The sequence below is a fragment of the Stegodyphus dumicola genome, chromosome X1 (assembly GCF_044657685.1).
Source record: "Stegodyphus dumicola isolate Sdum_Otavi_A_Nest chromosome X1, ASM4465768v1".
Classification (NCBI taxonomy): Eukaryota; Metazoa; Arthropoda; class Arachnida; order Araneae; family Eresidae; genus Stegodyphus; species Stegodyphus dumicola.
Window position 1 is genome coordinate 30,082,170 of NC_140780.1, and position 11,873 is coordinate 30,094,042.

General features: G+C 32.9%; 1 non-coding gene across 1 annotated transcript; it reads right to left on the minus strand.

The window, feature by feature from the left end:
• Window positions 1-1,344: 1,344 nt before the first annotated feature.
• On the minus strand, window positions 1,345-1,417 carry TRNAK-CUU (transfer RNA lysine (anticodon CUU)). The gene has a single exon. It is a non-coding gene; the product is annotated as a tRNA-Lys (tRNA).
• Between the last annotated feature and the right edge of the window lie 10,456 nt (window positions 1,418-11,873).

Here is an 11,873-nt window from a genome sequence, read left to right on the forward strand (position 1 = left end):
GTCATTGTTTTGGAAAATTTGACTGAAATATTACTTTTTTAACCATCTTTTTGACTTAAACATTACTTTTTAAAACTTTTAAAGAAAATAATTTTAATAATAATTATTAACTAATCATAAGTTGTAATTGTTAATTAATCAGAGTTATTTTGTATTGTATTTAATGACAAGGGTCAACGTTTTCATTTTTTACATATCTTGCCAGTATTTGAAAAATGTCATTTTTTTCATCTATGAGCATAATTTCAAGCAGTAATTTCACCAGCACACAGAATTCTTCGCTGTTTTTACATTTAAACTTTTATCAGTTAAATACTTCATTATTGGCGTAGAAGATAACTATATGCTACGCAAAAATATTCGTCATTCATAATGAAGATAATTTATACATGCACTTTCCAGTATGTTTTGATAAATTTTCAGACCATTTGCTTATTTATGAAACTTAATCCCTAACCAAGTAACAAAATAATTACTAATCTCCAATTTTTTCCAAAGTATCTCTTGTGTTACATGTGCTCAGTACAGGAAATTTTCTTTAAAACTAGCATTGCAACCAGAATAGGAAGATATATAAATATTTTCCTAAAATTCTGTATGTTTGTTTGCTTGAAAAAATTCACATATAATCTTTTAGGGTTTTATTCTAATTCATGCATTTGATAGAAAAGACTGATATAATTAATTTATTCAAAATAAATATTTTCATATTCTGCGAAATTTATAAACTGGTGATATCGTGGAATTTTCGCAAAGGTTTTAAGGAATTTTTAAGTCTCGGCAGGCTTTAGAGACATAATATATTCTCTTTCTATCAGTGCATGTCATTGAATTTTCCGATTTTTCATTATAATTATCTGCTTAACAAATATTCAAAAATATTCTTATCGCTTATATGTGTTTTTAGTTAATATGATAAGTTTCTTAAGCGTTTGGGAGAGCATATATTTATTTTGCTCAAGCGAATGAATTTGAAGTGTTCTTTAAATCTGTATAATTTGGAGTGTTCGCTAAATTGCTAAGAAACGCTATATTTACTCTCATTATTCTGTATTCATGTATGACCTTCAGTATTTCAAAACTTTTATGCAGTTGTAATTTTTTTATGAATAATTAGATGAGGATTTGAGGAAATGCAAAATATATAGAGCAAGAAATAAAATTTTGAAGTCTAGAAAACGCTATTTGAATATTTTAAAAAAACTCTTCGAATTTATAAGGCAAATCTAATGAACGGCAACCACTTTGCATAATAGTCACAGCAATTACCTAAAATTCATTATACTGGTATTTTATATAGAGTCATTAGGTTATTTCGAAGCAGGAGAGATGAAAAATGATCACTGCCCTCGCCGGGATTCGAACCACGGACCCCTCGATTAAGCACCGAGCGTGCTGACCACTACACCACGAAGACATACTAAGCAGGCGGGAGAAATACCTTATATCTGTATAAACGGCTGTTCTAGCAAAGGTACTGTAAAATTCCTTGAAATCTAAGTGACCATTTGCTTCTAATTATACTACTGTTCTTGACTAAATTCTAATTTGATTTTTGGTCAAATATTATTTAATAATTATAATTTAACATTGTAATATTAGTAAAAGAAATTGCTTTAAACATAATTACTTCGAAACAATAAGTTAAAAAGGTAACAGTGTGGTATTTATGATTTAAGTTTTATTAACAGTTAGCCTTAAGTTAATTTCTTTTCTGTGCACCTTAGCTCGTCCTCTATAGCAAATAAATACATACACTTGCAAATTATTGACCCACAGCTGAGAAACGTGGGGTACAAATATTTTTCAACAGATTGTATAAATGATCAGAATTGCCTCGTCATTTCATTGTAAGGCTTGTTCAAATTGAATGAGAAGTGCCCATAGTCGATCGCTTGAAAGGACCCGTAGTAGTTACAGTTAATTCTAATTGGACTTTATGCTTTAAGTACTGCAACTGTGTGCAAAGATGTGTTTGTGGCACATTCAGCACTCGGAACAATATGGTAGAAGTTCTGTGTTGTTAACTGTGTATCAGAGAAATGTTACTGATGTAGTGTTTCAGAACGCCAGAGACAAACTAATGCTCGTGAAAGTCGTGCAGCCAGGAGGACACACAGGACCTCACCATCCTCGTCGTTGTCATCCATTCGAAGGCATTTTCACCTTTCAGGCACCATGCATTATTAAGGGAGACCGTTTGGAGATAAGCGATAGACGCTGAGGAATAAGTACCGACTTTTATTAAGGAGGCTATCGCTGGCCTTTAAGCATAGGCATATTTATGTGGATTAGTTCTGAGCTTGGTTATCTTGGACAATATATGCATGCTGTCCTTACGATGAATAGTGCTTCTTTCTTCATGCTGATGTTAATACTAGATACTCATGTGGGGCTCTTAGTGCTGATGTGACCACTGCGTACATGTGTGAAGGAGAGATCAGTCTCTTCATCTCACATATGTTGTCGACTGTCACATGGCCATTGCATTTAGCGTGAAAATCTAGGCAGCTATTTTTAGGACAGTGTATCTCTCCTAGTCGCACTGTAAAATAAACTGTCGTTTGTTCCCAGATCGACTATATTTTGCACTTACTTGCATTTTATATGCTTTTAAGTAGATACAAATAGGGGCTCGTGAAAAAGTAATCTCTTACACTGTTCGACCACATACGACATGATTTACTTAATTATATCTTCAAGGATATAAGGCCCACCAGCGGCCGAGCGGTAAAGTCGCTGAACACTGGTAGTTCGGTCCGAGGTTCGAATCCCGCGAACGGGCTGGCAGCATGGTGTGTAACGTGTATATGAGCCATGTATATGAGCCATGTAATTCCCCATGTGTAACGTGTATATGAGCCAGTTTCCCTTAGAAAGTCCTCCACGAAGGCATCCCTCCCTTAAGGCAGATAACCGTCGAGGCTTTGCCATATTCACACACACACATTTCAAGGATATAGCATTTTTCCACGGCTATTCAGATATCCAAATCTATTATCGATGGAACAGGGTGAACATTCTGAGAAGAATGTTACTGAAATAACTGTTTATTTGCAAGATTTGTATAAGAATCTCGCACAGAAAGTTTTGGTTTGGTTTACTTTATTACGGCAAAGCATACTAGGGCTATCTGCCTAAGAGGAGGGATGCCTTCGTGGAGGACTTTCTAAGGGAAACTGGCTCGTAAACACGTTACACATGGGGAAAACCACGAAAACGCCCATGCAGCCAGCCCGTTCGCGGGATTCGAACCTCGGACCGAACTACCAGCGTTCAGCGACTTTACCGCTCGGCCGCTGTTGGGCCGCACAGAAAGACAAAAACATTAATCGATAGAATGCTTATTGCCATTGTTTCTTAATACAATGTGTTTTTGGTACAAAATTCTAATCATTCCCATTTCCCATCAAACGATTTATACACAGAGTTACACTACTGCAGAAATATTTTTATGCTTGCGTTTCTCTATCTATGTATATACCTAGCTTTTTCACTCTCTATATATATACTCTTTATTTCAAGAGGGTGACTTTCAAAAATTTGGTCACATTCCTTCTATTTTCTCAAAAAAGTTTAAAAGATATTTTAAGAATGTTAAATGAATGGCATTAAAAGTCGTAGATATAAATAGTTAGTACTGAAATATGCGGTTTTATAATTAAGAAGCATTAAAACCAAGTTATTTGATTGAAATATACTATGAACGTAGATTTTGAAATTTTCAGAATAAATAAAATTTAAAATTAATTAATGCTCTCTAGCTGAGGAATTACCAATGTTTTATGCAACAACAGCAGTACACCATGTTGAATTTAAATTAATGATACGAAGCTTAAAGGGAAACTGATTATGGGTGAAAGAATTTAATTTTTGTTTTGAAACGTAATCATTCTAGTTAGAAGGTACTAAACTCTTCTGTAATAGAATTCAGAGATCTTCATTTGAATTAAATGTAAAATATTCGTGAAAGCAAATGTAAATAGTAAGAGAAATATACTATGAACGTAGATTTTGAAATTTTCAGAATAAATAAAAATTAAAATTAATTAATGCTCTCTAGCTGAGGAATTACCAATTTTTTATGCAACAACAGCAGTACACCATGTTGAATTTAAATTAATGATACGAAGCTTAAAGGGAAACTGATTATGGGTGAAAGAATTTAATTTTTGTTTTGAAACGTAATCATTCTAGTTAGAAGGTACTAAACTCTTCTGTAATAGAATTCAGAGATCTTCATTTGAATTAAATGTAAAATATTCGTGAAAGCAAATGTAAATAGTAAGAGAAATATACTATGAACGTAGATTTTGAAATTTTCAGAATAAATAAAAATTAAAATTAATTAATGCTCTCTAGCTGAGGAATTACCAATTTTTTATGCAACAACAGCAGTACACCATGTTGAATTTAAATTAATGATACGAAGCTTAAAGGGAAACTGATTATGGGTGAAAGAATTTAATTTTTGTTTTGAAACGTAATCATTCTAGTTAGAAGGTACTAAACTCTTCTGTAATAGAATTCAGAGATCTTCATTTGAATTAAATGTAAAATATTCGTGAAAGCAAATGTAAATAGTAAGAGAAATATACTATGAACGTAGATTTTGAAATTTTCAGAATAAATAAAAATTAAAATTAATTAATGCTCTCTAGCTGAGGAATTACCAATTTTTTATGCAACAACAGCAGTACACCATGTTGAATTTAAATTAATGATACGAAGCTTAAAGGGAAACTGATTATGGGTGAAAGAATTTAATTTTTGTTTTGAAACGTAATCATTCTAGTTAGAAGGTACTAAACTCTTCTGTAATGGAATTCAGTGATCTTCATTTGAATTAAATGTAAAATATTCGTGAAAGCAAATGTAAATAGTAAGAGAAATTTTCGAGCAATTAATTAGCGGTACCAATGTCTTTTATCTTAAGGCGAAAACGAAGTTCTTAATCTGCCTTAAGACGAAATAGATTACGAGGGAGAAAAATGAAGTTGTGCTCGGAGTAATTAATGTGAACTTAAAAACAATAACGAGAGGGGACAAAATTTTCTTCATAAATAAAAACTAACTCATATACAGAATTTGAAGAGCCATAAGTCGTAATTTTATTTTATTTTGCGGTACATTTAAAATATGCCACCTTTTATGACTTAGCGTCAGAACGTTTAGCTTATTATAAAAGGGATCCAAATCAAATTTGTATCCCTCCATTAGCATAATGACGTTAAGCGCTGACTTTCGCATTGCCGTTGACGTTGTCCATTTTGCACCTCAAGAATAAGAAGTGTTTTAAAGGGATAATTAAAATAAACGGAGTTATAGAGAAGATAAACAAGCTAACCACAAATTGTGATTTATTCTTTTGACAGTTCTTGTTTCTTCTAACGCTTAATAGGCGGTGTTAATAAAATGTTCAATTTCTTAAATCTTAATTTTCTCGAACGCTACTTATACGATCAGAAAAGGTGATTAGAATTTATATTTAAAATTCAACGTTATTTAACTTTATGAAGCATCTTAGATTTTAATGAATGTAATTTGCTTTTAATTGATAATTATTTCGTATCCCTGGATGCTCTTTTGATTCGAAGATTTGACTCTGTCTGAACTGCTGCACAAATAAATCAAGAATGAATTAGGCCTTACTCATTGTTCCGTACTTGTAACTTTATCGTTTGGCTGACGGAGCACCTTCCCGTCGTATTTTTGTTATTGTGCATTTATTATGTTAATCTCCAAGAAAAAACATAAACATAATGTAAAAATTTAGTTTCTGATAACTGGCAACTGATATATTCCATTAGGCGAAAGGTATTCGCTGTAATAACTCTTTCTATTCTCTTTAAAAATAAATAATTAAACGATGTCGTTAATAAGCGTATCTTGTTTCTGATTACGCTGACTACGCACACTCATTATACTATTTATTGTACAGACAAATTTACCTGACCATCAACGTATGTGCACACTTTACAACTAATCCCTATTTCTGATTCTTTAGCATTTATCAGTTGCTCACATTTTAGCCTTAACAGTAGAGTAAGCATTTTGCATTTTATTGAATTTTGCTGGTAAAACTTATTTCCTATATAGGGAATGAAGTAATGTAACCGATCTTCATTATTATATTCTGTTGATCTAGTTTTTTTCAAATGAAGCTGAGATTACCTGTTTAGGTATCAGCTACTACTGAATGCTTATTTTTATGCAAATATATGTTTTCTTCACATGATAGAATGTAAATGAAAATGCACATAGTTTCAAATATTGAATACAGGTGCAAAAAGAGCAGCCTCTTAAAAATTTTACTTAAACGTAGGTTTGAGCAGCTATGAAACTCTTTCGTAATCATATTACGTGACGCTTCTATGGTGATAAAAGAGACTGAATAAAGTTCTTAGGACAACCTGAAGGTGTTAATTGAGCTTACGTTTAGTAGTGTGAGATTCTAGCTAAATAAACTTTACTTTGTTGGCCAGATCTTTACTTGAACTCTTAAGTGAATATTACCTAAGCTCAAACTGTATGAATGAGAAAGGGGGAAAAGGCCTCTTTTTTCAACTTAAGAAGGAATTTACAAACGGCACTCCTGGTGCTTACAGCCAATACTTTTGACTGCAGCTCAAAGTAGAACTATGAAATTAAAACTAAGTTAAATAATCAGCCGTAGGTGCACAGAGGTAACTAACGCGAGTTGGCTCTTAACCCTACCACCGCCGTAGACAAACCAGCAATTAATATGCGCGGCAGTAAAATAGCAATCTTAAATCAGCGAAACAACGTGACCGAACGGCAGAACACGCTGTGTCTGAAGTAATTCAGACACCAGCTTAAATAGTATCTTTCTACCCTACTTTGCATATCACGCGAAACTGGACTACCATTCTGGCAGGAAATGAAAATGAGGAAAGATAGAAAAGCTAAATGACTGAACAAAACCTGATTATAATTAAGACACAATAACACACACGCCGAACAAATACTAATTCAGAAGTCAAACAACAAAAATCAGCGTTATATTTTCAAATTTTCACAGGACTAGTTTAGATGGTTTCGCCGAACCATCATCCTCAGTTGCAAAAGCGCAAAATTGGGGTTTTACAGCTGAGGATGATGGTTGCGGTTTTGCAGCTGAGGATGATGGTTGCGCTTTCGCAGCTGAGGATGATGGTTCGGTAAAACCATCGAAACTAGTCCGGTGAAAATTTGAAAAATATAACCCTGATTTTTGCTGTTTGACTTCTGAATTAGTAAAACCTGATTAGTTTAAAATTAAATGCTTCTTTACAGTAGATTTATGTCTTTATGACTGAAAGTTAGAGATGTAAGTGCCAAAAAGAATTCAAAATTTCCCTTTTATTAATAAAGGATTGAAAGCTATCGACTACAGGAAATGTATTAAATATATTTTACTTTACCTTTTGAATTATATTATTTATATATTAATACGTCATGTTCCTATTTCAGTAAAAATTTCTCACCAACTGATAATTACATTTTTCAGATGTACATCGTTAAATGATGAAAAATAATTTCGTTGTCCCATAACGGTAATAATAGGTAAAGTTTAAGGACTGAAGATTTTAATTTCTGGAAGAGAATTTGATGTTTCTTGCAGGTAACTAAAAATTAACATGACTGATAAAAATATCTACACATTTAATGCCTATTTTTTTTTCAGTCACATGAAAATAATTTCCTTGCTAATTAATTAACAAAGAATAACGTTTTTGATTTTCCTTTCGGGATTAGAATTAAATAGTTTCTAATGCAAGAGAAATAAAACTTTCGCTTAAGAAATTTTAAATCTGGTTGCATTACTAACTATTTGAAAAATAGTGATGTACAAATCCTACGAGTCACATTTTAGTTTTAATTAAGAAAAGTAGTTTTGTTTGCACTCAGTAGTGACTGTATTTATTGTTCAAAAAGCATTGAAAAGAGTGAGTAAGATTTCCATAATTTATCTTCAATAGTTGGACACTTTTAGTAAGACTAATTGTATATTTCTACAGGCGAAATTCATTGAAAATGAATGCTAACTTCTCTCGGTATGTCGAATTCTGTAATTCAAAATATTCATTACTCAAGTGTTTTTCAAATAACGCCAAAATCATTTAACTTACTTTTCTTTCTAGAATAGCCAAAAACGGATATCATCTTCAGGCACAGAGAGCATGACCCGAAGACATCCTTTGCAAAATCCTGTAAATATAACGCAGTTCGTACACCTGACATTAGAATAGGTTAGGTCATTAGAATACGGCAAAGTACGCACAGGCATGTTTTACCGTAGTCAAAGATTGCCGTAATCAAAGATTAGCGATGCCGTCGTTAAGGACGTTTTCAGGGAAATGGGCTCGTATTCGCGTTATACACGAGAGAAACCACAAAACCTCTACGAAGCCACGAAGAATTTGAATCTTAGTCGAGCTCTTATTTCAGCTATTTTACTATTCAGCCCTTAGTGGGCTCCGCATTTCTGTGACTTTTGGGATCATTTAGTCCATCTCCCAAGAAACCGATCTCTTTTATCAGTTTTATCGTACTTTGAAAATAAAACTATAGTTTATTTTGCAAGCGCAGTCTGTATATTTATTTGAAGTCCAGGAAAACTCTGTGAGCTGTATTCTTTTTGACATTTTTATTCCATGTTTTAAAATATATATTTCCTCTAAGGAATCAAAAGACAACACTTTTAAAACGTTTTGTTTGATATACTGTAAATACTAATGCTTCCGCACAGAATTTATTTTGTTGAAAGGAAAGAAAATGTTATGAAATGCGAGGAAAATATTTTAGTAACTTCTTTTCCTACTTTTATAGGGAATCTGTATCATTTAATCCTCCATTGGAAAGTGTAATGTGTAACAATTTCATGCCATGGAATTCATGGAAAGTGTAACAATTTCATGCCATGGAATTCATGGAAAGTGTAACAATTTCATGCCATATGATTTCAAGATGTAGGACATCACACAGCTGCAGTTTTGTCTGGCATAATGAATACTTTTAAAAATCGAATATTTTGACTTTAATTATCTGTCTGCGCTTCTCATATATCAAGGTAGTTTTCATCATCAGTGCAAGCAGTAATTACTATTTTTTTTAACGAATTTATTTACATGCACATCTAGGCAGAATTTCATACGTTTCTCGAAGTAATTTCTCCAAAATATCAAATAGTAATTAAAAATTCCAAATAATCCAAAATACCAATTTTCGATCTCTCGAATTTCTTTAAGTCTTTCCAATTTCCAGTTATGGAGGTTTGACTGCCGAAAAAAAATCTGTTCTCTGTAGATTTGAATATTAAATATTTTACCTGTTGAATTTAATTCATAAATGCATTTTTTGTGAAAGGTATATTAATGTGTGAAAAGCATATTATTTCTTTTCAAATGCATACTTTTAATTATGTACATTCGAAGTAATTTAAGAAGTTTATGGACTATATGAAAGACTCTCATCGTATTATCAAGTTCAATGTTCCGCCTTACTTGCTTGGGGAACATTCAAGAACCTGACTCGGAACAGGGAGCTTACTAAAGCTATGTTCAATAAATGTGGGAAGTAGACAAGATACACAGGAAGGGTATACGAAACCCTTTATTTTTCACTCTTTACAATAATTTCCGTACTTCGGAATACAGAGACCAAACACTTGTGGTCTGAACGTAAGAATATAAAAATATTAACTAAACTTTGAAATAATAAACAAGGGCCTACGTGGAAGATTGGCCGTATATTAACAGGAAGCCGTATGTAGTACAGAGAACTGTTAACACTACAATACGTTTAAAATTATTAAGAGGATTAAACCTCTGGCCTGGAAGGCAACCAGCAACCGAGTAAAACTGCTAAGGCAAGCGGCCTGCTTCCACTAACTCCTTCCTCTCTCTCGCTTGGCAAAAAAGCCACAACTTAAGTACTTGGCGTTCGCCAGACAAATTTGCATAAATAAGTTAAAGCTTTTAATTCTGGCCGGAAGTAGAAAATAAGAAGTGATAGTAAAGATTTAAAATAAAATAAACGTTAGTAAATCTTAAGATCCTTACAGTATAACTGAATAAATAGATATTTGCTATTTTTGTTAACAATATCAGAGATTCATATCGTTAAGTATAAATATTTGGTCACCTTTTAATAACTATTACGTAAATGCTTCAGGGAATTTTTCTTATAAGATTTCTTATAATTATATTTCTTATATTTCTTATAATTTTTCTTATTTCTTATACCTGATGTTATAAAAAGTTTTTCGGACTTGAATTAATAAATACAGTACTTAATTAAATAATTATATATTTACTGGTCACAGATACAACGTAGAAACAGCGATAAATTTGAAATAATACGTAACTCATAATAAAGAACAAATATAAATAATGAATATGTCACGAAGAAAAAACGGACATTTTCATATTTAATGATGTGTTTAAAAATGACATAAAATCGTACTTAATCCTGCAGTTTTTTAAGAACTAGAAACGACATAAGGAAATCCTTGTTAATAAACTGATATCTATTATTTCTTTTCTGATATCTGCTATCGTTCTCTTGAAACTAGCTTTCAAGTGTTCAAAGACGGAACACTCGCAATAGCGATTTTCAAGTTAGTTTAGTTATTTGAATACGGCAAAACCTCGAGATGTATCTGCCTAAGATTAAGTACACCTTCACTGATGACTATTCTGAAGGAAACTGTTTTGTTACATATGGAGAAAAATGAGGAAACTAACCATGCAGTCAGTTTGCTCGCCTGAGATTGAACCTAAACCATGTCGAACTACCATATATTCAGCGCTTTTAACCACCGAACCACTGGTGAGGGCCCTAGGGAGTTTCAGAACAAAGATCAAATGTATGTGTGTATTTAATTATGGCAAAGCACACTAGGGCTATCTGCCTAAGGGGAGGGATGCCTTCGTGGAGGCCTTTCTAAGGGAAACTGGCTCGTATACACGTTACACATGAAGAAAACCACGAAAGTGCCCAAGCAGCCAGCCCGTTCGCGGGATTCGAACCTCGGACCGAACTACCAGTGTTTAGCGACTTTACCGCTCGGCCGCTGGTGGGCCGAACAAAGATCAAATGAATATTTATTGAAGCAGGATTTTGCTAGGGGACGTGTTCCTTTTCACAAATACGAAAGTTGTTTGCGCTGATACGTGCTGTCGAACATGAAAATCATACACTATGCAGATTTGTGGCTTTCTACGAACATCGCAAATAAATATTTTTAAAAATTTTGGATATCTACTCCACTGATATCCAAAATCCAAAAAAGTCCGTTTGTATGCGCTGGTTTTTTTCTCAACGTCGGTTGAAAAGAAAAAGAGTCAGGAAAAAAGTAAAGTTCATCTTCGAAAAAATTTAATATCGTGGGACTTTTCTTCGAATTTACTCTTCAAACGCTGAAGTACTCGGTACGCATTTTGCATGAAACAAGTCCTCTTGTGCTTGTTTTGTACACAAAACAAGTAGAGGAGGGCGTAAAGTCGTCAAGTTCTCGTAGCCAAGTTTTCGCAGTCTTAAATTCAAATGAGATTAATATTTGAATAGCGACCATAAAATAAAGGTATTGTAGCCATAAAAGATCTATCAAAAAGCTGCGGATTTGTCCTTTGATTTCCTAGAAATGATAAATTTATTCCTTCCGACTTCAGGATTTTTCGATAACTACAGAGCAGGATAGCCAGTGCAGTTTTGAATAAAAGGGAAGCTTAGAATATTCACTTTCTAATTCTTTCAAAAAAGTAGAAAATTGTTACTAGTTTAAACCGTGAGATTTTTCAGAAGTTTATTATATTTTTTACCATTTATATAATCTTTTAACACACCACTTCTTGGAGTATAATGCTGTG